Genomic DNA, 27,714 nt, shown 5'->3' with positions numbered 1-27,714 from the left:
GGACTATATCCGGAGAGGTTGCCGATCACGCCTCCACCAGTCGGGCTCCAGAGCCAGACATAGAGGCGGACGCTAACATGGGGCCAACGCCGGATGTTCCTCCTACAGAGGATGCGGATAGGCTATCTGCTATAAATTCCAAAGTGGAGAGCGCCATGAATCACAGGCGTCGCCGGGCCGTACTCCGTGACGCTTGTTTCTCCCAAGAGGCGTTCGATGCCTTCAACTCAGGAGACGCGTACATCCGAGCTGCTCAAAATGGTCTTGCCAGAGCCACGGACCAGTATGTAAAAGATATACGGGTAAGGAAATCTAATAATTATGTATATTAGTAGCCCCTGAGACTTGAAACAGTTGGCACAACTGATTTAAGGATCATTGTTTGCATAGGTTCTTATGGAGAAGAATACCCAGTTGTCTCTAGAGCTGGAGGAGTGCAAAGCCCAGCTTCAGGCCACAGTTGCCGTGGTGAAGGAGTCCGAGAAGGCCCCATCTGGTAACACTTGTTTTCATTGCAAAGAATGTCATGTACCAGGTAGTATGCGGCATGCGTGCAAATCTAACAATAGATTATGCAGATGGTCCCGGAGTGAATCCGGATGCGCAACATGCTCAACGACAGCTAAAGGCTGGCGAGCGCATGCTTACGCAAGTTAGGCAGGAGAAAAACGATCTCCAAGACGCCAATACACGGCTAAGCGTTGAACTGAAAGATGTTCGGGCCCAGCTTGCTGACTCCGTAAAGGAGAATAAGAGGCTTCGACGCGGCATTTTCAGTAAGTGCTGGAACGAACTTTTATAGAGTTCGGCAAAGAAACCGGCTGACAGAGTTATATCTGTAGGTATGCTGACGGGTCGTCCCGCGGAGGAGATGCCCAGGTCTACGAGCGATCTTCTGCCAGAGCTCTCACAACTGCACGAATGGGTGCGGCAGGTGATGCAGGGCATTGCCTAAGCCTTGTGGCCGTCCGCCTCCCTGCCAGGAGGCATGAGAGAGCTTGTAGAAAAGCTAAAGGGAGCACGGCGGCGCTTCCGATTATGGAAGATATCGGCCTGCTGACAAGGTGCAAGGGAGGCCTCGGCCATGGTGAAGACGCGATATACCAAGGCTGACCCGAACCACATGGCTGAGGTCGGACCTGTGGGGCCTGACGGGAAAGAGATCCCCGTCAGTTTGGTTTATGACCAGGTAGCATTAGCCGCAAAGTATTCTCAATAGGACTGTAGGCTAGACAGCTTGTTGGATTGTATAGAAGAAGAATTTAGTCAGTCTAAGTGACTGTGTACTTCAAGTGACATATATTGTCCCTAGCCGGACTGTAAATCATTTGTCATGGCGGACCCTTTCGCTTCAACCTCCGGACCCGACAGTCCGGAGTGTATCCGAGTACCCGCTCAGTTATGTAAAAACCGGGATATGCGTGGAAACCAGGCGTAGGGGTCATAAGTGCGTGAACAGACAAGTACCCAACTAGCTATGTTATATTACATGGATAGTAAGAAACATCTTCCAGGGAGAATAGTTCCGTTAAGGGTTCCTTTCCCTGGGTAAGCATGCATTAATGTGCATGTCTGGACTGCGAAAAGAGACGCAGGATATAAACTTCTGGGGGCATGTAGTACAATAAATAGAAATTGTCTTTTGTTCACCGACCGAATATTCCCTTAAGAACGCTAGCTTTCGGCTTCACCCAGTCTGAGGTACACATCCGGCTGACCCGGCAGTAACAATCGCAGAGGTGCTCCCCTTATGCCCTAGCCGAATTAACGGGAACATAGGGCATAAACACAAGAGCCAGGCAACCCAGCTTGGCCAAAACTTAAGTCATATCGATGCATATAATGGCGAAAAAAGGTATATGTGAATTGGGGCCTAGAGCCCGGAACGTAGCAATATTAAGCTTCTGTATAAGAAGCCCCCAGGTATCATGAGCGCAGCCAGCGCGTCAAGATTGTGTAGTCAAGACACATTTTAGCCTTTTAAGGCCTTGAAGAAAAAAGGGGAAGAAAGAAACAAAGAAAAGACAGATAACGCATATAAAAAAATTGACAGAGGTAAGGAGACGAACACCGAGTCCGGCACTAGGCGTAGAACCTTCGGAGTCTGGCTGCGTTCCATGGGTTTGGCTCGAGTCGATTGTCCGATGCATCCCGCAGATGGTACGCTCCACCGGTCAGAACTTGGTCGGTAACGAAGGGACCTTCCCATTTGGGCTTGAGCTTGTTCTTTTTCTTCTCCGGTAGGCGTAGAACGAGTTCGCCAACGTTATAAGTTTTGGCCCGTACTTCTCTGCTTTGATACCTTCGAGCCTGTTGCTGATAGAATGCGGAACGGGCTTTTTCCACGTCACGCTCCTCCTCCAGGGCGTCCAAACTGTCCTGCCGATCAAGCTCGGCTTCTTTCTCCTCATACATGCGCACTCGAGGTGAGTCATGAATTATGTCGCAGGGCAGTACCGCCTCTGCGCCGTACACCATAAAAAACGGTGTGTATCCGGTAGTGCAATTCGGCGTGGTCCGCAACCCCCATAGTACGGAGTCGAGCTCCTCTACCCAGTGCGTATCAGATTCCTTCAAGGATCGCACTAATCTGGGTTTGATGCCGCTCATGATAAGACCGTTTGCTCGTTTGACTTGACCATTAGTTTGCAGGTGATAGACAGAAGCATAATCGAGCTTGATGCCCATGTTGCTGCACCAAAGTTTTACCTCGTCGGCTGTAAAGTTCAAGCCGTTATCAGTGATGATGCTGTGGGGGACACCATAACGGTGTACAACCCCGGATATGAAGTCAATCACTGGTCCGAATTCGACCGTTTTAACTGGTTTGGCTTCTATCCATTTGGTGAATTTATCCACCATGACCAATAAGTATTTTTTCTTATGGCTTCCCCCTTTAAGGGGTCTGACCATATCAAGCCCCCAGACCGCAAAGGGCCAAGTAATGGGGATTGTTTGGAGAGCGGTAGGCGGCATATGGCTTTGGTTTGCAAAAAGCTGGCAACCGACGCAACGTTGAACGAGGTCCTGTGCGTCTGCTCGGGCCGTCGGCCAGTAGAAACCTATACGGAAGGCCTTGCTTACAAGGTCCCGAGCTGTGGCGTGGTGGCCGCCAAGTCCAGCATGAATTTCTGCCAAAAGTTGTTGCCCTTCCTCTTCGGAGATGCACCTTTGAAGGACTCCGGTAGCGCTTTTCTTATAAAGCTCTCCCTCATGGACCTTGTAGGCTTTAGACCGCCGCACAATGCAGCGCGCCTCGTTTGGGTCCTCGGGTAGTTCCTGCCTAGTTAGGTAGGCCAGGAATGGTTCTGTCCACGAGGCTATGACAGCCATTATTACGTGGGTGGAAGGTGTTATTTCGGTGGCAGAGCCTCCGATTATGTCAGAGTGTTCGGTATCTGTTGTTGTGGCCGGGTCCAGACTATTGTTGTCGGTCTCCCCTTCCCATACCATGGATGGCTTAAACAGCCCTTTCAAGAAGATATTAGGTGGGACAGGGTCGCGCTTACCGCTGATGCAGGCGAGGATATCCGCCGCCTGATTGTTTTCCCGGGCCACATGGTGGAATTCAAGCCCCTCGAACCGAGCTGACATTTTGAGGACGGCATTGCGATAAGCCGCCATTTTTGGATCCTTGGCGTCGAAGTCTCCATTTATTTGAGATATTGCGAGGTTCGAGTCCCATGCACCTCCAGGCGTTGAATGCCCGTGGAGACTGCCATCCGGAGACCATGTAACAAGGCCTCATATTCTGCCGCGTTGTTGGAGTCTGTGTATAGTATTTGGAGTACATATTGGACTGTATCTCCGGTGGGGGACGTCAGGACGACGCCAGCCCCCAGACCAGCCAGCATTTTAGAACCGTCAAAGTGCATAATCCAATTGGAGTACGCGTCGTACTCTCTAGGGAGTTCGGCTTCTGTCCATTCGGCGACGAAATCAGCCAGTACTTGTGACTTAATGGCTCGCCGTGGTTTGTATATTATGTCGAACGGGAGGAGCTCAATAGCCCATTTAGCAATCCGGCCTGTGGCCTCGCGGTTGTTTATTATGTCGTTGAGTGGCACTTCAGAGGCCACCGTAATTGAACACTCTTGAAAGTAGTGTCGTAGTTTCCGGGATGCCATGAAGACCGCATATGCTATCTTTTGATAATGTGGGTACCGTGATTTGCATGGAGTGAGAACAGTGGATACATAGTATACCGGCTTTTGAAGCGGGAACTTATGTCTGTCCATCTCTCGTTCGACGATGAGCACTGCGCTTACAACTTGGTGTGTTGCCGCTATATATAGCAGCATTGGTTCGCCGACGTTAGGTGCGGCCAAGATTGGGTGTGTGGCCAAAACGGCTTTTATTTCTTCTAATCCGGCCGTGGCCGCATCCGTCCACTCAAAGTGTTCGGTGCGTCGCAGAAGGCGATAAAGAGGCAGTGCCTTTTCTCCTAATCGGGAGATGAAGCGGCTTAAGGCAGCCACGCATCCAGTTAGTTTCTGGATTTGCTTGAGGTCTGTTGGGATGGCCAACTGTGACAGAGCTCGGATTTTGGCCGGATTTGCTTCGATTCCTCTGTTGGAGACGATGAAGCCTAAGAGCTTTCCGGCGGGCACGCCGAAGATGCATTTTTCCGGGTTGAGCTTAATGTCGTATGTTCGGAGATTGTCGAACGTGAGCCTCAAGTCGTCTATTAAGGATTCGATGTGTCTGGTTTTAATGACCACATCGTCTACGTATGCCTCCACTGTTTTGCCAATCTGTGTCTCCAAGCATGTGTGAATCATGCGTCGATAGGTTGCACCGGCGTTTTTGAGCCCGAAAGGCATGGTGTTAAAACAGAAGGGGCCGTATGGAGTGATAAATGCCGTTGCGGCTTGATCGGACTCCGCCATCTTAATTTGATGGTATCTGGAGTATGCGTCGAGGAAACACAATGAGTCGTGTCCTGCGGTAGCGTCGATAATTTGATTGATGCGAGGGAGGGGGAAGGGATCCTTTGGGCAAGCCTTATGAAGGTCCTTGAAGTCGACGCATAGGCGCCAGGATTTGTCCTTCTTTGGTACCATCACCAGGTTTGCTAGCCAGTCCGGATGTTTTATTTCTCGAATGAATCCGGCCTCCAGTAACTTGGCTAGCTCCTCTCCCATGGCTTGTCGCTTAGGTTCAGAGAAGCGCCGAAGAGTTTGCTTGACCGGCTTGAATCCCTTTAGGATGTTAAGGCTATGCTCGGCTAGCCTGCGTGGGATTCCTGGCATGTCTGAAGGATGCCAGGCGAAGATGTCCCAATTGCCGCGCAAGAACTCCCGTAGTGCAGCGTCTACTGTGGGGTTTAACTGTGCCCCGATGGATGCTGTTTTGTAGGGTCCGTTGGATGGACTTGGAATTTGACTATTTCATCCGCTGGTTTAAAAGAGGTGGACTTGGATCTTTTGTCGAGTATCACGTCGTCCCTGTCCACTGTGGAGCGCAACGCAGTTAATTCCTCGGCCGCGAGGGCTTCGGATAACGCCTCGAGGGCCAGTGCGGCTGTTTTATTTTCGGCGCGGAGTGCTATGTCCGGATCACTAGCTAGAGTGATGATTCCATTGGGCCCGGGCATTTTGAGCTTCATGTACCCGTAATGGGGTATAGCTTGGAAGATCGTGAATGCCCCCCGTCCTAGAAGGGCGTGGTATCCGCTATTGAACGGGGCCACTTGGAATGTGATTTCTTCGGGCCTATAATTCTCTGGCGTGCCGAATACCACATCTAGTGTGATTTTGCCAGCACATCGTGCCTCCCGACTGGGGATGATTCCTCTGAAGGTCGTGCTGCTTTGCTCAATGCGGCTTCTGTCTATTTCCATTTTTCGAAGAGTCTCCTCATAGATGAGGTTTAATCCGCTACCGCCGTCCATGAGCACTTTAGTAAGCCGGAAGCCGTCCACAATTGGACTAAGGACCAAGGCGGCTAGTGCTCAGGCTGTTCGGAATTTAGGTTCGTCACTGGCATTGAAGGTGATAGCCGTATTGCTCCATGGATTTATTGCTGCTACGTGGCAGACTTCGGCAAGGCTGCGGAGTGCTCGCTTACGCCTATTATTTGAGGCGAAGGTCTCGAAGACTGTCAATAATTGTTGTTCTCCACGGGATGGTGCTCTGCGGTATTGTTGATGAGGATATCCTCACCGCTCTTGGCCACCTGCCGGAGTACCCAGCATGCTCTAAGGCTGTGTGTTGGTATGGTATCCGCTGTACTGTGAATTTTGCATGGCCCGTTGAGCCATCCCTCCAATACGGTTCCACGCCCTGTAGTGGGCTTTTGTTTCTTTATAATTGGATCGGGTGATTTATGAGAGTACACCCTTTTAATTCGGACGGGGGGTTTAGTGAGAGCCGGAGGATCCCAGAATTTTGTTTGGGTTTTCCAGGCGCTTTCCATCGCACAGTACTTCTGTACTATGGCCGCCAAGTCAGCGAAGTGTGCTATGTCACGGCGACTTATGGCGTTGAGGATTCCCTTGTCCGTGCAATTTTTGCAAAAGAATGAAATTGCGTCTTCCTCGCGACAGTCCTTGACCTTGCTCATTACAAGGAGGAATCTGGCCCAATAGTGATGTACTGTCTCTTGGGGCTCTTGTCTAATGTGGGAAAGATCACTTATATCTGGGTGGGTGGGTAGATTTAGGTCCGAACCCTGACCCAATCTAAGACCCAGGAGCGGCGGGGTTTCCGATCTTGAAAGTTCGGGCTCCGGTTTGTTGCCCAATAGGTCTGGCCCGCTGTCTGATTCTAGGTTCAGAGCTTGGGCCATGTCCTCCCGTAGACGGGTATCCGGCTTAGAGAGCTCGGGAATCCGGACATAGCTTGTTGTAACACCCCGCATGCAACTTGCCATATTTGTAACTCCGACTCTTGCCATTTTCGGCTATGTGCTATGTTATTTCCTCCATGGTCGGGTTTTGTCTTTTGTTTTGCATTTTGTCATGTCATGCATTTTCATATCATGTCATCATGTGCATTGCATTTGCATACGTGTTCGTCCCATGCATCCGAGCATTTTCCCCGTTGTCCGTTTTGCAATCCGGCGCTCCTATCTCCTCTGGCGCATCCCTCTTGTTTCTTTCGTGTGCGGGTGTCAAACTTTCTCGGAATGGACCGAGGCTTGTCAAGTGGCCTTATTATACCACCCGGAGACCAGCGGTCAAGTTTCGTTCCATTTGGAGGTCGTTTGGTACTCCAACGGTTATCCGGGCATCCACAAAGTCCATTTGAGTGTCCAGCAAAACCCCCCTCAGAAACCAGCCCAAAACCCACCAAACTCTCTTCCATGCTCTAGGTCATTTGATCACGATCGTGTGGGCGAAAACCGCACCTCATTTGGAGCCTCCTAGCTCCCTCTACCTATAAATATGCATCTCCCCCGAAAAACACTCGCAGATCAAACCCTAACCCGCTCCTCCGCGCCGCCGGACACGTCCGCCCGGGACCGGACATATCTCCACCGACGGCCGCGACGAATCGCGCGCCGCCACGTCATCAGCCCCGCCGCCGCCACCGCGTCGGCCCGCAGGCCCGCCGCGGGCCCTCCCGGGCCCGAGCCTCCTCGCCCCGGCCGCCGCTCGCCGCCGGCCGGCCGCCGTGCTCCGCCGCCGTGCGCAGCGTGCCCCGCCGCCGCCGGCGCTGCCTCGCCCCGCCACCCGTGTCGCGCCCTGCTCCGGTGGCCGGAGTCCGCCGCCCTCCGGCCTCGCCTCCTCCTCCGCCGCCTCTCGCTCTCGCCGGCGTCCTCCTCCCGCTCTCCGGCCTCCTCTCCGACGGGCAGCGCCGCCGCTCGAGAGCCAGGGTTCGATCCGATCTGGAGGTTACTGTACGCGTTGACTTTTCCCGTGCCAGTTTTTCCTCCAAGTCCTCATACTTTTGCAGGAAGTGCCCCTGTTCGTGATGCCATAACTCCTTGCATGTAGCTCCGATTCGCGCGTGTAATATGTCAAATTGTTCACCTCGTGATGCTCTACATTTTGTTCAATTGCACCATGTTCATTAGAGGTCATCTTGATGCCAAAATCTCTGTTGGAAGAGGGCTAGTTGCTGTTATTCTCTGGTTCTTATCAGAACTTGGAGATTTGTCATTTTTGTATCTTTAAATCTGTGCATCTTATGGGCATGAGCTCTACATGTGTTTTGAAGTATGCCATGCCATCTTTCCAGTGGTGTAGTCTATGTATTTTTGTGATCTCTATGGTGACTAGCACAAGCATGCAAAGTAGGCCCCGTAATATTTCTGATTTCAGGGACAGTGATTTCTCCAAGTCCTTGTCTGCTGTTATTTTGTTGCCATGTAAACTTGATGCTACAGAGAGATCCATGCATATTTTGGAGATGTTCATTAAGGATGTTTTGTAGCTATAGTTGTAATTGATCCATTACTGCCCTTGTTTGCAATTATGGAGTACCATAGCATGACTCAATCTTGCTCTACTTTTGCTATAAAATATTTCTGGCAGATTCTTAACATGATATTCATTTTTGCCAAGCTTATTGTAGTTGATCCATACATGCTATGCTCTTGTTCTTGCCATAGATAGCTTCATAAACATGCCATCTTGCTGTAGGTGTGCTTGGTTTGTCATGTATTGCTCTGTAGTGAGTGCATCAAGCTTACAAAGAGGCCTAAATATTAATATTTCTGCCATGCTCTGTTTTCTGCTAAGTCTGAAACCTGATAACGAAACTTGCTATGTTTACATGCTTGTCATCATATCTTCTGGTCCTTTTTGGCTTATGGTCAGTAAGGGACTTTTGTCATGTGCATTTAGTAAAACACTTCCATGCCTTGTTTAGCTATGTTAAGTTCCTGTAGTATGTTGATTTCGTGCTCTGAACATTGCTACCTGATGCTGTTTTCTGCCATGTCCAGTTTTTCACCAAGTCTGTGAACCTGTTATCTTTTGCACTTTTGCCATGCTTGTTTGAGCTTGATATGTTGTGAACTAGCAGTATATCACTGTTCATCTTTTGTCAAGCATCTCCTGTAGTTTACTGTCATGTGCTTTGTTGCTATGTTAGAGTGCTGTAGCATTCTTGTTTGTTGCATTTTAAGTGCTATCATGCTGTTAATCGCAGATTCGTGTCATTCTTGTTTTGCTTGCCATTTGCAAACCGTGCATCCGTTTCCGGTGATCTTTATATCGATTTCGACCGAAATCATCTCATCTTTCCAGTGGCATGCTTGGTTTGCCAAGTTACTTCCATGTTCATCTTTTTCCTCCCGGAGCACGCATATGCATCGCATATCATATCTTGCATATCATACATGTTTTGCATCATGTTGCTTGTGCATTTCTCGTGGTTGATTGTGGTTCCGTTTGCTTGTGTTCTTGTCTTGGGTAGAGCCGGGAGACGAGTTCGTGAACGAGGAACCTGTTGAGTACGCTTACGAGGATCAAGCTTTCGACAACTCTGAGAACCTTGCAGGCAAGATGACCACCCCTCGAAATCACTTCTATCTTTGCTTTGCTAGTTGTTCGCTCTATTGCCATGCTCCGCTACCTATCACTTGCTATATCATGTCTCCCATTTTGCCATGTCAGCCTCTAACCATCCTTTCCTAGCAACCCGTTGTTTGGCTAAGTTACCGCTTTTGCTTAGCCCCTCTTATAGCGTTGCTAGTTGCAGGTGAAGTTGAAGTTTATTCCATGTTGGAACATGAATATGTTGGGATATCACAATACCTCTTATTTAATTAATGCATCTATATATATTTGGTAAAGGGTGGAAGGCTCGGCCTTATGCCTGGTGTTTTGTTCCACTCTTGCCGCCCTAGTTACTGTTATACCAGGATTATGTTTCTTGAGTTTGCGTTCCTTACACGGTCGGGTGATTTATGGGACCCCCTTGACAGTTCGCCTTGAATAAAACTCCTCCAGCAAGGCCCAACCTTGGTTTTACCATTTGCGACCTATGCCTTTTTCCCCCGGGTTTTCTAGAGCCCGAGGGTCATCTTTATTTTAAACCCCCGGGCCAGTGCTCCTCTGAGTATTGGTCCAAACTGTCAGTCGCCGGTGGCCACCAGGGGCAACTCTGGGCTGGCCTATCGGAAGCTTGGACAATCCGGTGTGCCCTGAGAACGAGATATGTGCAGCTCCTATCGGGATTTGTCGGCACATTCGGGCGGCTTTGCTGGTCTTGTTTTACCATTGTCGAAATGTCTTGTAAACCGGGATTCCGAGACTGATCGGGTCTTTCTGGGAGAAGGTTTATCCTTCGTTGACCGTGATAGCTTATGATGGGCTAAGTTGGGACACCCCTGCAGGGTATTATCTTTCGAAAGCCGTGCCCGCGGTTATGAGGCAGATGGGAATTTGTTAATGTTCGGTTGTAGATAACTTGTCACTTGACCCAAGTAAAATACATCAACTGCGTGTGTAGCCGTGATGGTCTCTTCTCGGCGGAGTCCGGGAAGTGAACACGGTCTGAGTTATGTATGACGTAAGTAGGTGTTCAGGATCACTTCTTGGTCATTGCTAGATGACGTCCGTTCCTTTGCTTCTCTCCTCGCTCTCATTTGCGCAAGTTAGCCACCATATATGCTTTTGCCGCTGCAGCTCCACCTCATTACTCCATCCTTTCCTACAAGCTTAAATAGTCTTGATCTCGCGGGTGTGAGATTGCTGAGTCCCCGTGACTCACAGTTTCTACCAAAACAGTTGCAGGTGCCGACGATGCCAGTGCAGACGATGGGGTCGATCTCAAGTGGGAGTTCGACGAGGAACGTGGTCGTTACTATGTGTCTTTTCCTGATGATCAGTAGTGGAGCCCAGTTGGGACGATCGGGGATCTAGCATTTGGGGTTGTCTTATTTTCATCTGATTTTTGACCGTAGTCGGTCTATATGTTTGTATTTTGGATGATGTATGAGATATATTTATGTTTTGTGTGAAGTGGCGATTGTAAGCCAACTCTTTATCCCATTCTTGTTCATTACATGGGATTGTGTGAAGATGACCCTTCTTGCGACAAAACCACTATGTGGTTATGCCTCTAAGTCGTGCCTCGACACGTGGGAGATATAGCCGCATCGTGGGCGTTACACTTGTCCTCAAGATAGAGGAAGAATCGCTGCATTGCTCCTCCACCACCGCTATCTGATGGGTGACCGGCGGAGAGTTAATCTCCCTTTGGTCGGGTTTAAGCCCGATCCGATCATAGTCTGTAGCGACTCCCAAGGCGGCGATGCGATCCAAGAGCTCATTCAAATAAGAGAGCTCCATTGGATCCATTTGCTCGGCGAATTCCGAGCCGACGTGGAGACTATTTTTGATGACCCGAGAAGTCATCGTCGGCGCAGCGGCCGAACGGGCGGTCATGACGAAGCCGCCTAGTCGGAGAGTTTGGCCTATAGCCAGGGCTCCCCAGAGGTGATGTTGTCCTTGACAACGAGACGAGCCATCCAGCCTTATGATGGCGGCACAGTGGAACTCTCAATGAAAGCACCAATGTCGGTGTCAAAACCGGCGGATCTCGGGTAGGGGGTCCCGAACTGTGCGTCTAAGGCGGATGGTAACATGAGGCGGGGGACACGATGTTTACCCAGGTTCAGGCCCTCTCGATGGAGGTAATACCCTACTTCCGGCTTGATTGATCTTGATGATATGAGTATTACAAGAGTTGATCTACCACGAGATCGTAGAGGCTAAACCCTAGAAGCTAGCCTATGGTATGATTGTTGTTGTCCTACGGACTAAGCCCTCCGGTTTATATAGACATCGGAGGGGGCTAGGGTTACACAGAGTCGGTTACAAGGGAGGAGATCTACATATCTGTATTGCCAAGCTTGCCTTCCACGCCAAGGAGAGTCCCATCCGGACATGGGACGAAGTCTTCAATCTTGTATCTTCATAGTCCAACAGTCCGGCTAAAGTATATAGTCCGGCTGTCCGAGGACCCCCTAATCCAGGACTCCCTCACACGTCGTTGATCAGTGCGGTGTCAAGCTCCTAAGTGACTAAGTGGCTGCTCATTGCCACATGGCAGCCACTTCCTACAGAAAATACCTCCAAGCGACACCCGTCCTGAGACGTGTCAAGCAAGCAGGCGCAAAGCTGGCAAAACGGCCCGGCAGGGCCTGCCGGGCAAGCTGTGATGTGACACTGAGCGGCGCATTTAATGGGTCTGTCAGCCTGCAGAGTTAGTTATGATAGCACTGTCTGCTATTTAATCAGTACGTAAAGACTGATTTGCTACCGTGGTGACCCCTTGATCTATAAAAGGAGGCCCATGGCAACCGTAGAAAGGATTCGAACCCCCGCACATTCATACACGCGTAGACACTCTCGCCCCGAGGAAACCTTGCCGGGCAAGAGCGTTGCACTTTTCCACCATCAATCCACCAAAGCAGGAGTAGGGTTTTACGCCTCGCGGCGGCCCGAACCTAGGTATAACTGCCCGTGTGATCTCTGGCGTGCTGTGTTACGCTTCTCCGCTCTATGTGCAACGTGCCCATCCCCCCGCCGAACCAAAACGGGCTCATGGCCCCATAGGTGGCCGTGGTTTCCCACGACACCATAGGTCTACAATGAACTACTCACGCATCATCGGAGAGGCACCAATGAGGATGGTGAACCCCTCCGTGATGGTGTCTAGATTGGATCTGTGGTTTCTGGAACTTGCGGCGGCTGGAATTGATTTTCGTCGACTCCCCTAGGGTTTCTGGAAAATTGAGGTATTTATAGAGCAAAGAGGCGGTGCGGGAGGCCACCGAGGTGGGTTTGGACTCCGTTTGGTATTGATTTTCTGCGAAGTAAAAAACAAGCAAAAAACAACAACTGGCACTGGGCACTATGTCAATAGGTTAGTCCCAAAAAATGATATAAAGTTGCTATAAAATGATTGTAAAACATTCAAGAATGACAATATAATAGCATAGAACAATAAAAAATTATAGATACGTTGGAGACGTATCAGCATCCCCAAGCTTAATTCCTGCTCGTCCTTGAGTAGGCAAATGATAAAAACAGATTTTTTTGGAATGCTGCCTAACATGTTCATCACATATTCTTTTCTCTGTAGCATGGACATTTGGACTTTTATATGATTCAAAGCAATAGTCTAGTTTTGGCAGGAAGATTTGAATACTCAAGCATATCAACAAGCAACCATGTCTTTGAAAATATCAACACTAAAGCAAGTTATCCCTGGCCCATTATGCTCAATCATTGATCCATTCATGAAAGACACTCGCATATTAGCTACACCCAATGCTCAAGTACGATCATAGTGCCCCTTAGTTGGTGCTTTATAAGAGAAGATGGAGACTCAAAATAAAAATTGCATAAGTAAATAGAAAGGCCCTTCGCAGAGGGAAGTAGGGATTTGTAGATGTGCAAAGCTCAAAGCGAAAAAGATAGAGATAAAAACATTTTGGGTGGCATGCTTTTCCTGTCAACAAAAACGATCGAGTAGTTCCCAATACTTTCCATGCTAGATATATCATAGGCGGTTCCCGTACAGAAAATAAAGTTTATTCCTTTTTCCACCATACTTTCACTTTCCATGGCTAGCCGTATCCACGGGTGCCTTCCATACCAACACTTTTCAAGGAATTTATTATTTGACAACATAAAGTAAATTCATTTTTCATTTCAGGACAGGGCATCCCTAATACCTTTGTCATACTCTCGTGCAATGACAAGTGAATAAAAACTCATCTTGAGAATAGCACATCTAGCATGGAAATATATCAGCCGCTTCCTGCCGTTTCATGAGCGGTACGAGCACACAAAAGAGAAGTTTATTTTGAAAATTAGAGATGGCACATACAAATTTGCTTAGAACGGCAAAAGAATACTGCATATAGGTAGGTATAGTGGACTCATATGACAAAACTGGTTTAAGGATTTTGGATGCACAAGTAGTGATCATACTTAGTGCAAATGAAGGCTAGAAAAAGATTGAGAAGCATCCAACCAAGAAACGAAAAATCTCATAATCAAGCATTAAGCATAACTAACACCGAATAATGCATCACAAGTAGGATGTAATTTAATTGCATAACTATTGACTTTCGTGCTTGCATAGAGAATCACAAACCTTAACACCAATGACTCACATATTATATCATCATATCGCAAAACTATTACAAGGAATCAAGTTTATTTCGTCCAATGATCTTCATGAAAGTTTTTATTATATCCCTCTTGAATATCTATCATGTTGGGACTAATTTCATGTGTTCCTTTTGATAGCTCAAACAAATCTAAGTGAAGAACATGAACATAAAAAATTGTTCTCTCAAAATAATTTAAGTGAAGTATGAGAGAATTTCTTAAAAAAATTAATAACTCTCAGATAAACCTAAGTGTGAGAGCATTTCTTCAAAAATACTAAAGCACACCGTGCTCAAAAAGATATAAGTGAAGCACTAGAGCAATTCCATAGCTCATAAAGATTTAAGTGAAGCATAGAGAGCAATTCTAACAAGTCATAGCATAATTTTGGCTCTCCCAAATAGGTGTGACCAGCAAGGATTCATGACACAAAATAAAAATAAAAACAAGCAAAGACTCATATCATACAAGACGCTCCAAGAAAAACTCATGATATGTGACGAATAAAAATATAGTTCCAAGTAAAATACCGATGGTCGTTAGAAGAAAGAGGGGATGCCACTCGGGCATCCCCAAGCTTCGTTGCTTGCTTCTGTTTAGATAATATCTTGGGATGCCATGGGCATCCCCAAGCTTAGGCTCTTCTTACTCCTTATTCCTTCCATCGTGATCTCACCCAAAACTTGAAAACTTCAATCACACAAAACTCAATAAAACCTTTGTGAGATCCGTTAGCATAAGAAAGCAAATCACTACTATAAGTACTGTTGCAAACCCATTCATATTTTATTTTTGCATTATATCTACTGTATTCCAACTTTGCTATGGCTCAGACTCCCCGAAAGAGTCCATAGATTCATCAAACTGAGCACACAACGCAAGGAAAGCAGAATCTGTCAAAAACAGAACAATCTGTAGGAATCTGGAAACATTCGATACTTCTGTAACTCCAAAAATCCTAAAAACTTAGGGCACATGGGCGATTTGTATATCAATCTTGTGTAAAAAAATCAGAATTTTTCATCACTTTTGTGATTTTTTAAAATTATTTTACTGGACGCAAAATTTTCCGTTTTCCAACAAGATCAAAGAAACTATCACCCAACATGAGACCGAAGGCTTTGCTTGGCACAAACACTAATTAAAACATAAAAAACACAATCATAATAGTAGCATAATTGTGCAAACACTCAAGAACAAAAATAAAAAGACAAAAATAAATTTTATTCAATGGGTTGCCTCGCAACAAGCGCTATCGTTTTATGCCCCTAGCTAGGCATAATGCAAAGATTCAAGTATTGTCATCTTTATTTCTAGATCCATAGGATGCCCTCATGATTGATTCATATGGTGGACTAATTGTTGTTCTAAGGAAGTGTTCCATACCCTTCCTTAGTGGAAACTAAAACTTAATATTGCCTTCTGTCATATCAATCGCGGCACCAGTAGTACGTAAAAACGGTCTACCAAGAATAATTGGACAAGACGGATTGCAATCAATATCAAGAACAATAAAATCTATGGGCACATAATTCCTATTTTCAAGAATAAGAACATCATTAATTCTTCCCATAGACTTTTTAATAATGGAATCCGCCAAGTGCAAACTTAGAGAACATTCTTCAATATCGGTAAGACCAAGCACATCACATCAAGATTTCGGAATTGTAGAAACACTAGCACCCAAGTCACATAAATAAAAACACTCATAATTTTTAATCTTGACTTTGATAGTAGGTTCCCATTCATCATGTAATTTCCTAGGAATTGAAATCTCTAATTCCAACTTTTCTTCCAAAGCTTTCATCATAGCATCAACAATATGTTTAGTAAAAGCTTTATTTTGTTCATAAGCATGGGGTGAATTTATCATGGATTGCAACAAAGAAATACAATCAATCAAAGAGCAATTATCATAATTAAAGTCTTTGTAATCCAAAAGAGTGGGCACATCACTAGTCAAAGTTTTGACCTCTCCAAACCCACTTTTATCAATTTTCTCAACAAGATTTTCACCCTCCAAATTATCGGGGCGCCTTTTAACTAAAGTTGACTCTTCTTCAGTCCCTTTTTCGTCAATCTTAATTTTACTAAACAAAGAATCAATAGAAGAAACACCAATCATTTTAAGATCTTTATCATTTTTATCTTCCAACGAGATTGGTTTAGCGACCATTTGATTTACCAGGGTAGCTTGTGCATCGGATATTTTGCCTAGCAAACTTTCCGCGAAAGCATACTTAGATTGGAGATTACAAACTTCTCTACTAATATTATCAAGTTGCTTTGTTATAGCATCAAGCACAACGAAGTGCTCCTTAAGTTCTTCGGTAAAATATTTATTGTGCTCAAATTGTGTAGTCATATATTCCTTAGTACTTTTCTCAATTTCAAGCAAAATATTGCGGTAAGGAACATCATAATATTTTCTTTGATACATCATTTCTACGCAAACAAGAACACACGCAAAAAAAATTCTGACGAGAAAAACGATGAACGGAAAAGAGGGCGAATAAAACGACAAATTTTTGTGAAGTGGGGGGAGGAAAACGAGAGACAAATGGCAAATAATGTAAATTGCAAGGAGATGAGATTTGTGATTATGAACCTGGTAGGTGTTGATGATGTCTCCCCGACAACGGCGCCAGAAATTCCTTTTGATGCGGCTTGAACTACGTCGGTATTTCCCCAAAGAGGAAGGGATGATGCAGCACAACGACGACAGGTATTTCCCTCAGTGATGAGACCAAGGTTATCGAACCAGTAGGAGAATCATGCAACACTACATAAACGGTACCTGCACACAAAGAACAAATACTTGCAACCTGACGTAAGAGAGGGGTTGTCAATCCCTCACGGGTAAAAAGATAGGTAAAATTGTAGTAGATTGGATAAATAGATCTCGCGGGAATGCGAGATAAAATAAATAACAATAAATTGCAGCAAGGTATTTTTGGGTTTTTGGATTAATAGATCTAAAAATAAAAGCAAATAAAAATAGATCTCAAAGAAAAAATATGATAAAGAAGAGACCCGGGGGGCGTAGATTTCACTAGTGGCTTCTCTCGAGAAAAATAGCATACAGTGGGTAAACAAATTACTGTGGGGCAATTGATAGAACTTCAAATAATCATGACGATATCCAGGCAATGATCATTATATAGGCATCACGTCCAAGAATAGTAGACCGAGTCCTGCCTGCATCTACTACTATTACTCCACACATCGACCGCTATCCAGCATGCATCTAGTGTATTAAGTTCATGGAGAAACGGAGTAATGCAATAAGAATGATGACATGCTGTAGACAAGATCTATTTATGTAGAAATAGACCCCATCTTGTTATCCTTAATAGCAACAATACATACGTGTCAGTTCCCCTTCTGTCACTGGGATCAAGCACCGTAAGATCGAACCCATCACAAAGCACCTCTTCCCATGGCAAGAAAAATCGATCTAGTTGGCCTAACTAAACCAAAGATTCGAAGAAGAAATACGAGGCTGTAAGTAATCATGAATATAAGAGATCAAAAGACTCAAATAACTTTCATGGATAAAAACATAGATCTGATCATAAACTCAAATTTCATCGGATCAAAACAAACACACCGCAAAAAGAGTAACATCAAATAGATCACCAAGAGACCATTGTATTGAGAATCAAAAGAGAGAGAGAGAGAGAGAGAGAGAGAGAGAGAGAGAGAGAGATAGAGAGAGAGAGAGAGAGAGAGGAAGCCATCTAGCTACTAACTACGGACCCATAGGTCTAAAATGAACTACTCACGCATCATCGGAGAGGCACCAATGAGGATGATGAACCCCTCCGTGATGGTGTCTAGATTGGATCTCTGGTTTCTAGAACTTGCGGCGGCTGGAATTGATTTTTGTCGACTCCCTTAGGGTTCTGGAATATTGGGGTATTTATATAGCAAAGAGGCAGTGCGGGAGGCCACCGAGGTGGGCACAACCCACATGGGTGCGCCTGGGCCCCCAGGCGCGCCCTGGTGGGTTGTGCTCCCCTCGGAGCCCCCCTCTGTTACTTCTTTGGCCCAACAGGTGTCTTCTGGTCCAGAAAAAATCTCAAAAAAGTTTCGCTGCGCTTGGACTCCGTTTGGTATTGATTTTCTGTGAAGTAAAAAACAAGGAAAAAACATCAACTGGCACTAGGCACTATGTCAATAGGTTAGTCCCAAAAAATGATATAAAGTTGCTGTAAAATTATTGTAAAACATCCAAGAATGATAATATAACAGCATGGAACAATAAAAAATTATAGATACATTGGAGACGTATCACCCGGCCCCGCGCATACCTCAGCCGCCGTTGGGGCGTCCGGATCACTAGGACGAGGCCAAGGGGTGAGGGGCTATGTGACCAGTGAGGCCCCTGAGTCGCGATGCTCAGGGTTCCCCCTTGACGTACGAACGACCTTCATTAGAGAAATGTGAGCAGTGTCTGAGTTAATCTGGAGTCCCCCATACCTTCCTAGCCAGCTTTTGCCTGGGAGGGTCGAAGAAAACCAGGTGCGAGAGACCTGGTGAGGTGGCGTGCGCCAGGCGTGGCCTGGGCGCAATCCCTGCAGCCAGCCCCCTCGTGCGGGCCTCCCGTGGGGAAAGCTGCGTGGTGGGACCGTACAGAGAATCTATAGGCCATCCTGAGGTTATTGCAGCCACTAGGGTGCCCTCAGTTGTTTATTCGCCAGTGCAGAGCATGGTGCTTCCACTTTAGCATGAGCATAGCCGCTCCTCGACTGTGTCGTCCACCAGCGTGGAGCATGGGGCTTCCACTGGTGCCTGGGCATAGTCGCTCCTCGACAGTGTCGTCCACCAGCGTGGAGCATGGGGCTTCCACTGGTGCATGGGTGGGAGTTCCCTCGGGGGGGGGGGGGACTCCGGTGTGTGTACAGCCCCATCCGTACACGTGGCTAGCACGACAGAACTGGAGGAGGTGTATATGGGCACTCGTGAGCCAGCGCGGGACTCACGAGGCCCTACCTCAAGGCGGGTTGCGCCTAAATTTTCAGTGCGGGGCGCTTGTAAGAAACCTGTGAGAGGTGTGAGGTGGCTTGCGCCGAGTGAATCTACGGAGGACATCGCATGAGAAGGACAAACACCAACGACCCTAGGAGGTGACGTGAACGGGGCCGGGCCGCCAGACAGAGCTCAGTCGTTGGGTTTTTCGATGCTGCAGGGACGGACCCGAGCACAGACGCCGTGCCCAGTTTCTCATGCAATAATCCTAAAGAAAGACAACCGGCGCGCGGCTCCCGCGGCGGCGAGGCACCGGGTCGCGCGCTCTGACTTATCCACACGCAATTAGCTCATGTGAGAACAAGGCACCAAGGACCACGGGAGGTGACGTGCACGGGAGCTGGCCCGCGAGACAGAGCTCGGCCACTTGGATTTAGCGACACTGCAGGGACGGACCCGAGCACAAACGCCGTGCCAGTCCTTAATCATGAGGCGGTCGTGGGCGGGCTCGTGAGGGCGCACAACGTTCATGGTGACGAAGCACCGGATATGCGGGTTGCATTATCTTAGGAAATTCATGAGAGGCAAAACCAGTTCTGATACATGCACAAAATGATAGAGGCTGCAGGGGCGGGCCCTAACAGCTTGAGGATAATGCAGCCCGAGGGGCGCCCTCAACTAAACAAACCAAAAATTCACCTGGCACCATCGTTGTAGAAGTGTTGGAGTAGCCGAAGATGCGTGCTGCAGAGGTCGCTCCTCACGAGCCGTTCGGCTCCAGAGTCCCGAGGCGGTCCGGAGGTCCGGGGGGCTCACGAGGTTCGGGGGGCTCACGAGGTTCCGACACCTCCTCCGACAAGGCCACCTGGCGCCTGGCCTCGTGAGCCACCAAGACACCCTGCATGTAGCGCTGGTGCGAGGCAGCCGCGTTCAGCAGGCCGAACGGCATGCAGACATAGCTGCAGGGGTAGCCCCCACTTCGGCCGACGCTGGACGGCCAGAAGAGCTCCTGAGAAGCAACCCTGTTGAAGCCTGGGATGTTGACGTAGACGCGTAGCTTGCCACCCACGTCAGGGGTGGTAGCTGCATTGAGTGGTGCGGGCGGCGCTCGCCACGCATGCCTCGTGCCTCCTAAAGCTCTTCGATCGCCTTGGTGATGAACTCCTGAGTGCCTGGCGCCTCACGCCCTGCTCACGGAAGCGCGCGTCAAAGCACGCCTCCACATGGTGCCTAAATGCCTCCCTCGTGACGCTTGTCAGGCCAGAGGCCCTCCAAACGAGAGACCCCGAGCCCGTCCTGAGAGGGGCGCTGTGCGCGCCTTCTTATGCGAGAGAGAAAGACGCCCAGCAGTGGGCGCGGGGCCTCAAGCACGATCGTCAGACGCCCTGGCCTCCTGACGGCCCTTGAGGAGTTGTTTCTTCTTCTTGGAGGTGGCCTCAGGAGGACGGATGGCAGCCTCGTCATCTGAGTTTTCGACCATTGCAGCCTAGTAGGCGCGCTTGAGGGAGCACACTGCATCCTTCTCGTCGCAAGTGACCGTGATGATACCACCTCTTCCTGGCATCTTAAGGACATTGTAGCCATGGTGAGTCACTGCCAGGAACTTAGCGAGGGCCGGATACCCAAGAATGGCATTGTATGGGAGCCGAATGTTGGGCCATGTCGAAGTGGATGAGCTCGGTGCGGTAGTTGTCACGCTTGCTGAAGGTGACAGGGAGGCGTGATGTGACCATGGGCGCAACCAAAAATAATATTTCACATGAAAAAATAATCCAGCCAACACCAGTTCAGAAGGAGTGGCAGACAAAACCAACAAACAAAGAAGAAGCAGAAGAGTTTTTCTTTATTGGAAAGACTAGCAAAAATGCCCGTACATTACAAAGGAAAAAATCACATGCCTTTAGCCCAATATGTATGGATCGTGGCACATAGATCCATGTCCTATATTTTAACATGGCACCGTACCTGTGTTGCCGCTTATCCTTCTTCGGCCCTTTGACAGTTGCGGTCGTGTTGTCCGTCTAAATGTTGAATTATCATATATAGTAAATGAGCCCGTGCATTGCTACGGGGCATGCATGCTCTATCTTTAGGATGCACATTCTATGGTTCTATGCCAATTGTGTGTATCATATATCTTTAGGACTCATGTACATTAGGCGTCATCGTCGACCTTTTTTTACCTTCGAATTACTCCTTCCTCCACTCTACATCTCTGTCTCTCTTTGTGTTCGCCGTCATTGCGCAATGACTCTCTCTCTCTCACGTGTGATCTTTCGATGATTCTCTATAAAGTGGTTAATGTTGCCTGGCGTTGTGGACTAAGGCACCATATATTCCTCTTCTTGAATGGATGTTGATTGATGGATGTTGCCTCATGTTGTAAGAAATGTTCAGATTTTGAATTATTCCAATTTTCCTTTTGTCCGAGGGTGGTTGGTAAATATGTCTACTATGTACTAACCATGAAAAAAAATGCCTGGGTATTGTAGGAGATAGCTTGAGCCACTACTGAATAGAATGCAAAAGAAAATGTGACAATCTCTATACAAAAGAAATATGACAATCTCTTTGATGGGAACTCATTTGCAACAATGCACTAACCCTATGCAAATATTTCCTGGTAGGGTAGAGTATGCAAAGTTCGCACATGAAAAAAATGGGTTCCTGCATAAAAATCTCAAATATATAACCGAAACATTCATGTAATCATGAGCTTGAAATAATTACAGTATAGCGGGGGGTGATCGATTGTCTCTTCAACTAAATAAAGGAAATTAGATTGCAGAGAGATGCATTCCCAAACTGCGAGTTTAGGCATGGAATTATATTATTTTTCATCAGATAAAAGAACATGTTATATGATAATAATAAATCACAATAATTTTCCAAATCTGTAACTAAAATGTACGTTGATGTTGTACAGACTGTTAACAAATTGATAGTCATATTCAGCAACAAACTTGTAGGTCTATACCTATAAAACATAAGCTATTTCAAATATGATGCTTGGAACAGCTTGATAAAAGTTGGAAGAGCTCAATGTGACTAAACAGGCTAGACATGGATTGGCATGGTGACTGAAAGATCAATCTCCACTGATCCGAACAGAACACCAACAAATGTACCCATGAACTGCCCGTACAGGTGTGATAGCAGAGACCTCAAAGAGCTTCCTGTTTCTTTCCTTGAAATTACAACTCCCGACTATTTAACTATTTATTTACAATAAGCAAGTGAATAGATAAGCAAAACAGAGGGATAACAACTCTACAATCTTACTATGAAATAACCAGTAATGTTTTCCAGATCACAAAAATCAGATATTGAACAGTTATGAAAAACTGACAAAGTTATGGCTGATTTATATTGAACATTTGGCTCTTTGAAGTGCAGCTCTTGGTCAGTTTAGCAACTGAACATGGATTGAGCAAATCTATCATCTTTTTTTAATCTGCTTTAGCTTACTGTTTGTAATGAGTATAGCTCATCAGAATTTAACACTACATGGAAACTAAACTGAGCGAGACTATGTGTAAAGCGTACCTGATGCCTTGAGCTCTGGAATGGTACTGCATAAATGTAGAAACACAAATGTCAGACATAAACTGGTTGATCTTTAATCAAGCAACAACTGATAAAATCAGGCCATTTGCAAGTTGTAAACATATAGGCAGAGTCGCGCAAGCATATTTCCGAATGATATATATTGAAGCCATGTCGCCGGAATAATCTATCAACTTCTATTTCACCTGGCTCGGATTGGCTTCAGTGTAGATCGCATTGTAAGCTTGGAACATCAGGTACACTTGTTTAAGGTGCAGATCCGACATCAGATACACATGCTTCTTCATTTTCATTTTCTAAATAGAGGTAAGAGTTTGACCAGAAAATTAAAATGTGTCTCAGTCTGTTGTACGCATAACATCAAACAGGTTATGGGTGGATGCTCATGAATAGCAGAAGATGGTTCACACTAAAGAAAGAACCCAGAAAGTACTTTGCCCATTACAAATTCATGTACATGAGAGAGAGGGGCGCATGCTAGCAGCTAGCTAGTTGTCGCTGCTTCTTGCTGCCCCTCCTTGATGCTAGTCACCGCTCCTGCTATCCTACCTCAAACGCCTACGCATGTAGCCAAAGAAGAATCAGAGAGATAAGTTGACAAAATAAGGGCAGAGAGCATGGGGACAACAGGAGAAGATGCGTCGTTAAGCCACCATCACCCCGAGCGCCGTCAGCAGGTCGCACACACAATCAAGCTTGGTCGGGAGGAGCAGGAGGTCCACGCGTCCCCATCCAGCCTGCGGCACATCAAACATGGGTTGCAGACGGGGTGTTGTGGAGGAGCTCGGCCAGGAGGAGAATGATGTCTGCGCCCGGCAGCGCCGGTATCCATCCATCCGGCGTTCAAGTTCCGTTTGCCGTGCCCATCCTCTCCTCTATGCTGCACCCAGGAAAGTGGAGTTCTCATCTAGGCTGCATCCAGGAAAGGGGTGGATCCGGATCGAGCACACACACACAGAGGAGGAGGATCGAGAGGCGATGACTCATGGGAGTTGGTCGGCCGATGGAGAGCGGCGACGGTAGAGGAGAAGGAGAGAGAGGAGTTAGGGAAGGTGCAACGCTGGCGGTGGAAAGCCGCAGGGGCGTGGGGCACATCGGGTAAGGGTGGGCGCAGCGGCGGGCATGGGCGGCGCGGAGCGAAAGGGCGGGGGCGGCGCGCGGCGGATGGGTGGGGGCCGGCGGGGGCGGCGCCCGACAGATGGACGGGGACCGGTGGTGGCGGCGCCCTGGAGGTGGTGATGGGCGGCAAGGTCGTGGGTCCTTCGGGTGGTTGTTTTTCTTTTCTGTCCCTGTACCGGTTAAGGTCGTGGGTCGTTCGGGTGGTTGTTTTTCTTTTCTGTCCTTGTACCGGTTCGCATAGACTTGAAAAATAGGATTACGGGTACAATTACCAGAAAACACAGGGACTTCATTGAAAAAAGCCGCGACGGTGAACCCGACATCCTCAAACCGTGCTTTATTATTACTAGCACACATGCCCGTGCGTTGCAACGGGAGGGAAAAAATATCACAACCCCGAACCCTCCCGCAACCCCCCCCCCCCACCCCACCCACACACACAATCCGCGGCACCACCTTTGTTTTTGCTCCTTCCCACCGCCAGGAACGGTGGCCGTCCACGTGGCCATGGCGCTTCGAAAGTGATTAACCCAAGGCGACGAGTTATCTTTGAACCGTGTCAACAAAGCAATGTATCTACCCTGAAAAAAAAGAACACACCATTTATAACTTCAAAAAACTAATCTTGTCGAAGTAGATGTGAGCACCTCCCTCTGCGAGCTACTCTGATGCATGTGGGTTGCTATAAAATAAAAATTCTCTCACAACCAAGATGTGTCAATTCAGTAAAATTCATACTACATCAACCTCAAATGTAGTAGTAAATTAAAAAAAGGATCATACAATTATTTGTAACATAAATCTATATTGTTAACAAATCACCCTATAAATCTTGGCGAAATAGATGTGAGGGCCACCCGCAGCAAGCTACTCATGTGGGTTGCTACAAAATAAAAATACACTCACAACCAAGGTTTGTTAATTAAGTAAAATTCATATACATAATTATTCACAACATAACTCTAAATTGTTAATTTTCTCGGCGTGATTATTTTTCGACTATTTCCAGATTGTTGCATCACATCTAAATCCAGTGGCCCTTGTCCCTCTAACCATCCAACCACAGATTGGTTCGCCGCATCACATCGAAATCCAGTGGCCCGTGCCCCGCGACTGTTGTAATTAGAGAGCCACAGACAACCGCCATGCAAGGCAACACATCTCGCACGAGGCTTTCCCTATGTGCCATTCATTAAGGCACCGATCTCACACCAGCCCGTCCTGTTTATATTGGAGAGCCAGAACCAACACAGATACATGTCACGAGCCCAGTGGCCCGTGCAGATACATGTCACGAGCCCATTTTGACCAGCGCAGATAAATGCATGCCATGCATGTATCCCTTCTCCTTCCTTTATTGGCCCCCTCTTTCTTATTATATCTTTTTGATCCGACTCGATGATTCTCATAAACTCACGGTCATATATAAATTGGTAAAATTTACTCTACAGAAGCGAGGTGGGACTATGTAATATTCAGCGAACCCACCAAAATGGCACAAAAAATTCTAGCTTAGTTGGTTACTGCCGTGGTGAAGTTAGGACACGTCACGAGTTCGAATCACTGCCCCAACATTTTTCTTTCCCTATTTTATGTAGCCCTAGAGCAGGCCCAACAACTGCACAAGCCCAGAAGCAATGAAGAGGAGGTGGCCCATAGCAGCAAACACACATACGGGAAGTGTCCTGTATAAGCAATGGATTAATACCACCTTGCCAACCGTCGAAGCTTGAGACTGTACGGGAGTTGTGGAGATCGTAAAAGCGTATTACGACGGGCGGAGGCGTATTGTGACGGTGAACCCGACAAAGTCAATCCGTGCTTTATTATTAGGGAGAGACTAGCAAACATGCCCGTGCGTTGCAACGGAAGAACAAAATATATCATATGCCTCAGTCCAATAGTACACAAAATCAAGTAAATCATCTTTTCCATGTTGTTAAACTGAGAAAAGTGGAACGCTTGATGGTCCTAGTATTAAATGTCGCACTAAGACTAACTATTGACTTATGTTCGTCCTCGTAGTGATGAAAATGTGGGCCATTATCAGCTCAAGACGACCCAAAAGCTTCAGTAAATCTTTGACTTGTGTATATCGTTCCGCACATACCTGTGAAAGAAAGAAGGATTAATTGGATAAATGCCGCTTGAATTCTTGCGATTCCGAAAAACACCACTACAATTTACAAATTTTGAAAATGATCCAGAAGATCAATAGCGTCGTCAAGGATTTACAAATGGCCATGTTGTGGAGCATGTAAAGACCTCCTTTATGGTTTTGAGGAGGTTGGTGTTAATTGGGTGTGATGGTCTGCGAATAGAGTCGCGCATGCGTTTGCTAGGGATGGCTACTTGAATAAAATTTGTAAGACTTCGTTCCGAGTTCCACCCGAGAGTTTGTGAGATTAGAGCATCTCCAGCCGCGCCCCCAACAAGGCCCCCAGGCGATTTTTCGGCCACCGGCGCCAAAAAATTGGCCCAGTCACGCCCCCAGGGGCCCTTTTTTCGCCGGCTCGGGCCGAAATTGGCGCCGGCGGACCTAACCCGAACTCGGCGCGCTGGGGGGCGCTCGGGGGCGCCGGGCGAATCGTTTTTGGCGCGAAAGCGCCGCGGGCCAGCCGCGTCAGCGACGCCGCCCGCCTCGTCTTCTCCCGACGCCTCGGTTTCCCGCGGGGAATCAATGGCAAGGCTGCCGCCGGTCAGCTTTGCCATTGATTCCTCACGGGCGGCGCGTTCACGGGGCGGCGCGTCGACGCCTCCCCTCCCTCGGACGCGTACACACGGACGCGGCGCGGCTATATATGGCCTCGCTCGCCTGTGATGAGTGCCACCTCTCCACCTCTCCCGAGCGCCACCGCCGAGCTCTTCTCTCCCAGCCCTCCCTCTCCCGAGCGCCGCCGCCGATCTCTTCTCCCCCAGCCCTCCCTCTCCCGAGCGCCGCCGCCGATCTCTTCTCCCCCATCCACTCCATCTCCCGAGCGCCGCCGCCGATCTCTTCTCCCCAGCCACTCCATCTCCCCGATGGTCGAGCGTTTCCCCGGAGACGAGGCGGCGGCCAACGGGCTGGAAGCTCAGCAATGGGGAGTGCCCATTCCTCCTCGTCGGCTCCTCCTCCGCGCTTCGTCAAGCCAAAGACGGAGCCGGGGCTCGCGCCGGTGAAGACGGAGCCGGGGCTGGCGCCGGTGAAGACGGAGCACGGCGAGGTCGAGGTCGACGACGACGACGACGCGGCCCTTGAATGGGCACGCCAGGACTCTATCAAGATGGCGACGGAGCGCCAGCGCGCCGCCCTGCGGCGCTTCGAGCAGCGCCGCCGAGGCCGCGACGAAGGAGGAGTCGTCATCATCGACGACGACGACGACGCGCCGCCGCCGCCACCAGCCGGGGAGGGGTCCAGCAGGGGCACCCGAGTCAAGGAGGAGAAGGCCGACAATGGCGGCGACGACGGCGACTTCTCGGCCTTCAGCAAGTTTTTTATTAGTTTTTATATGTAATGGCGACTACTCGACTTAAATCCGCGAATATAAGCCCAAGTTTGCCGAAATTTGGCGTGTTTTAGCCGAACTTTGCGTAAATTTGCTACACAATTTTTTTCCCGCACCTGGGGCCGGCCCTGGGGACGGCGGCTGGGGGCCAACTCGCCTCCAGGCCCATTTTTTTCGCCGGGTCACCCCCAGGCTGCGATTTTAGGCGCCCCCTGGGGGGCCAACGGCTGGAGATGCTCTTAGTGGTGGCCTCGGAGTGTAACACTCCTTGAATTAAGAGTAGCAATGATTTCCGTAAAAAAAATAGTGGCATGCTAACTCATGTCATATATTCAGCCAAAGATCGTCTAATATTGGCATGCCAAATTTAACAATGTTGGTTGGTAGCTCCGTGTAAAAAAACGAAAAAAATGTTGGTTGGTACTTAAATTAATTTTTTTGTGAAAGATATTCAAATTGATTGTAATAACATCTTATATTATGACACGGATG

The 27,714-nt window shown here is 47.9% G+C and overlaps 1 long non-coding RNA gene across 1 annotated transcript; it reads right to left on the bottom strand.

The window, feature by feature from the left end:
* Positions 1-21,922: 21,922 nt before the first annotated feature.
* LOC123180900 (uncharacterized) lies at positions 21,923-23,889 on the bottom strand. The gene is made up of 2 exons (XR_006491381.1): positions 22,804-23,889; positions 21,923-22,623 (listed from the first exon to the last, which is right to left on the bottom strand). It is a non-coding gene; the product is annotated as an uncharacterized lncRNA (long non-coding RNA).
* Between the last annotated feature and the right edge of the window lie 3,825 nt (positions 23,890-27,714).

This window comes from Triticum aestivum, chromosome 1D (assembly GCF_018294505.1).
Source record: "Triticum aestivum cultivar Chinese Spring chromosome 1D, IWGSC CS RefSeq v2.1, whole genome shotgun sequence".
Classification (NCBI taxonomy): domain Eukaryota; kingdom Viridiplantae; phylum Streptophyta; class Magnoliopsida; order Poales; family Poaceae; genus Triticum; species Triticum aestivum.
This window is presented reverse-complemented; position numbering and strand designations above follow the sequence as displayed.